This window comes from Sciurus carolinensis, chromosome 8 (assembly GCF_902686445.1).
Source record: "Sciurus carolinensis chromosome 8, mSciCar1.2, whole genome shotgun sequence".
In the NCBI taxonomy this organism is placed as follows: domain Eukaryota; kingdom Metazoa; phylum Chordata; class Mammalia; order Rodentia; family Sciuridae; genus Sciurus; species Sciurus carolinensis.
The window spans coordinates 15,868,119-15,872,509 of record NC_062220.1 but is presented as its reverse complement, the minus strand read 5'-3'; the positions used below and the strand labels follow the sequence as shown (position 1 = coordinate 15,872,509).

Here is a 4,391-nt window from a genome sequence, read left to right as displayed (position 1 = left end):
GGGGAGATAGCTCAGTTGGTAGAGTGCTTGCCTTGTAAGCACAAGGCCCTGGGTTCAATCCCCAGCACCCCCTCCCCCCAAAAAAAAAGCCAGCCTCAGCAACTCAGCCAGACCCTAAGCAACTCAGTGAGACCCTGTCTCTAAGGTAAATAGAATAGAAAGAAGGGCTGGGGATGTGACTCAGCGGTTAAGCATCCCTGTGTTCAATTCTGGATAGTACCAACCCCCCGCCCCAAAAAAAAACCAAAAACACATGACCTGAGGGAGACGGCCACCAAAGCCAGCACTGCTCTGAGGAGCACCACATCCACGGGGCGTGGTGCACACCTGTGATCCTGGGGACCTGGGAGGCTGATGCAGGTAGATCACAAGTGTGAGACCAGCCACACTCATTTAACAGGTTTCTGTCTCAAAATAAAAAGAAAGGGCAGGGGATGTGGCTCGGTGGGAGAGCACCCTGGGTTTAATCCCCAGACTCCAAAAAATAAAAATAAAGAGCATCACATTAGACAGTGGGGGTTACACTAGCAAGTCGGATGACCTTGTGTGGCCCACCCTACAGCGCTCTCCTGGCCGCAGACATGTTGGGAACAACATAACCACTCTAAAGAGACTCAGGTCGACACCACCAGAGTCCAAGGCTCCCTTCCAGCTGCCCAAGGCCAAGACCAAGGCACATTATGGGTTTGTCACACTGGGCTTGTAGGCCAGGAGTCTGTTAGGTTGCCCCAACTGTCACACAGTGACTGCGGGCTACCTCTGAGGGTGGCTTCCCCTCGGGTGGCTTGGATGGGGCCCCCCCAGGGGCACCACGGATCTCAGCCATCCCAGTGGCCCTCAGTGAGCCCATGAAGAGGGTGCAGTGGAGCTGGGCTGTCTCTCCTGGTGAGGTCTCTCACTGACTGAACCTGGGCCTCCAGAAGGCCCTGTCGACATCACATAGAAGGCAGAAGCCTCTCCAATAATTCACCTCTGCAACTTTGACTCAAGAGACACCTGGCCATTGTGCAACCTGCAGTGTGTATATCCCAAAGAAGCCGCAGTTAATCAACTGCTCCACCATTTGTAAAAGCAATTACAGCTCCTGTGGTCTACAATAAAACCTTGGTTTGGGGGATGGGATCCTTGGTGGAAAGTTCTAGTAATCCTTCTAGGAATTGGGGTTTTGTTTGCCTTGAGTGTGCTGCACTCTACGTCTGAGCTACACCCTGAAGTTGTCTGGGGTCCTACACCGTGCACGTGCTCTTAGTGTTGTGGCTTTTCTTTGCAGTGTTCTATCAAGTGAGGGCACCAGACTGCCAGCAAGTCCACCCTTTCCAGAGGTTCAGGGAACATTGTGGCAGAGGTGGTGTTACCGTCTAGGGCTGCTGGGTTTTTGTCTCTGTTCACCAAAGAATCGAAGAACAGGACCCAGCAAGCAAGAAGTAGGTTTATTGCAAAAGGGACAGAGACTTCTCTGGAGAGAAGGGGCCCACGAGCTAGGAATCCAGTGAGGGAGCTTAGGCCTGTTCTTTTCATGGTCTCTGGAATTTCCTCCTCTCCTTATCTCCTCCCACGTCCACACTAGTGGGGGCTGTTATTGACTGGCGTCCCCTCTGTCCACACGTTTTAGCTTTCTATTGGATCCCCTGCTTAGGAGCACGAGTACAGAAGTGTCTGTCTGATTGGGTTCCCTGCTCGTGTCCGCGAGCACTTTCGTCAGGAAGTTGACCTCCTCAGAAGGCCCTCTCCGTGCTCCTTTGTTCTGGCCCTGCCCCAGCCTCCTCACTCGCCATCTTGCCCTGGCTGCCCAGGCCCTTCTACATCCCCCTCAGTGGGAGTATGAGGTCATGAGAGCCAGTCAGAGGGGTGGACTGCAGGCCTTCCTCCAGTTCCCCGTCCTTGTTTTCCATGTCCTAACTCAAAAACACAGAGTGCCTTGACAGTTCTGTGACCTGGTTGGCTGCATCTCTCCTGCAGGCTTGCGCCTTAGCCTGAGCCTTGAACTTCCCAGGCCCTGGTAATAGGACTTCAGGATGATTCCGGAAACACTGAAAGAAACTGATTGGCCTTGAGTCCAGTTCCTTACCCCTTCCTAGAACTCCATCCCTCCCTTACCCCAGGGGACGTACATATGTAGGTAGGACGCCCTTCTCATGCTGACCTCAGGAGGACTCTGTAAGTTCCCCCAATAGATTCTCCCACCAGTTGCCCTGGCCTTCAGTGCTTCCTGCTCTGGGACCCCAGCAGGCCCGATCTTGGGCCAGTTTGGGGCACTCCCTTGTGAGAGCTCTCCTGCCTATGCTTTTGTAGCTTTGGGTTCCACGGGACGAAATAAATCATAAGGGGACAAATGTAGATCAAAGTTTTTTTTTTTTTAATTTTTTTTGTTGTAGATGGACACAATACCTTTTACTTGGTGCTGAGGATTGAACCCAGTGCCTCGCACACACTAGGCAAAGCACTGTACCATGGAGCCGCAGTCACAGCCCTGATCAAAGGTTCTTAACATTTTTTGGTTCATGGATTCCTTCGGCAGTCTGGTGAAGTCTATAGATCCACTCTTAAAATAGTACTTCAAAATGCATGAAGTAAATTATGTAGGATTACAAAGGAATCCAATTGTGTTGATAAATGGTCATAAAAATTCATTAAAAATTTGTGATCCAGTTGATTGGTGTCCTGTTGTAACAAATGACTACAAGTGTAGTGGCTTAAAACACACACACACACACACACACACACATACACACATAATTTATATCTTCCTGCTGGAGAGGCCAGAAAGTCCAAAGTTATCCCAAGTTATGACCAAGGTGTTGGCAGCACCGGGTGCCTTCTGAAGGCTGTAGCAAAGAACCTGTTCTTCATCCTTTCCAGCTTCTAGAAGCTGTATTCCTTAGCTGTGGCCCTTTCTTTCATTGTCAAAGCCAGAAGCACAGCACCTTCAGGTATCTCCCTCCTCTGATCTCTGCTTGTGGTAGCTAATGGCCTCTCTTATCTGTGACCCACCTGCTTCCCACATGATTGTATTGGGTCCACCTGGAGAATCCATCTCTCTAAATCACAACAAACCAGGCTAGGAGAAAAGGATTTTTTAAAAAGCAAAAGTATTAATTAATTTTTAAAGGCACAGGCTGTTTTATTTAGAAAGTAGATACACATTCAAGGGAGAATGTGGGTCCTCTCCACAGGGAGAGACAGCCAGCCAAATCTTAAAAGGAACAGCACACAGTCAGCACAAGGCCCTTTGTTGGTCCTCAGTTCTTTGACATACCCTGGGACACATGTGTCCCTGCTTGCCCTACCAGACACACCAGTGGTATTTAAACTACTCCAGAACTTAGAAAAGGAAAAAAAGAAAAAGAAAAAAAAAGTCCTTGATTCTATCGATGAAGTTGGCATAATGTTACAATTAAACCTTAATAAAGCAGCATTAGAAACAGAAAACCTCAGATCAATTATACTTAAAATATTTCCTAAAACTTTAACATGAAATTTTGGCAGATAGATTCCAGCAACATACTTGAATTAAACACCATAATCAAAGGAGGTTTACTCCAGAAATACAAGGATGATTTAATTTTAGAAAATCTTTCATTATAGTCCATTGTATTAAAAGATCAAAAAAGGAGAAAGGGCCTGATCACTTAAAGAGACGCTGAAAAGATACCTGATAAAATTAAACTTCTCTGAACGTTTGCAGCTTTGCTCATACAAAAGAGAACTCCCTAAAATAAGAGGAGAGTACTGAAAATCAGACAAGGAAGCACAGGAAATAGTTCTTTTTAATTTTTTCCTTTTGCTCCCCCACCAGGTGAAACATTAGCTTAGTGAATTACGGGCCATTTCCATACTTACATGAGATGCGTGCTTTTGGACCAACACAAGGTTGGTCTGTTGAAACCCAGAACTTTGAGGGGTGACTTTCTCACCGAGAAAGGTGAGACCAGAAAATGGCACCCACGAGGAGGAGGAGGAAGCTCATTGACCCCCTGCTTGGATAAAAAAAAGTTTCCACTGACATGATGCCGCAGGACTGGATCTCCTTTGGCACGGGATTGGAATTTGGACTACCTGCAGGATCCAAAAACTTCCAACCTGAGAAATGAACATCAAAATTGTCCCAGACTTGGTGTCATCTATGGAGCCCTTAGTATAAATCAATGCAAACCTGCACCGAAAGGGTATTCTCATAATCACTGGGCTTGAAATCCCCATGGGATGGTAAGAACATGCTAAAGTTGAGTTTACAGGCCAGTGCAGTGGCACACACCTGTAATTCCAACAATGTGGGAGGCTGAGGTGGGAGGATCACAAGTTTGAGGCCAGCTTCAACAACTTAGTGAGACCTTGTCTCAAAATAAATAAAGTTAGGGCTGGGGCTGTAGCTCAGTGGTAGAGCACTTGCC

General features: G+C 47.6%; 1 non-coding gene across 1 annotated transcript; it reads left to right on the top strand.

The window, feature by feature from the left end:
* On the top strand, window positions 1–80 carry Trnat-ugu (transfer RNA threonine (anticodon UGU)). The gene has a single exon. It is a non-coding gene; the product is annotated as a tRNA-Thr (tRNA).
* The last annotated feature ends 4,311 nt before the right edge of the window (window positions 81–4,391 follow it).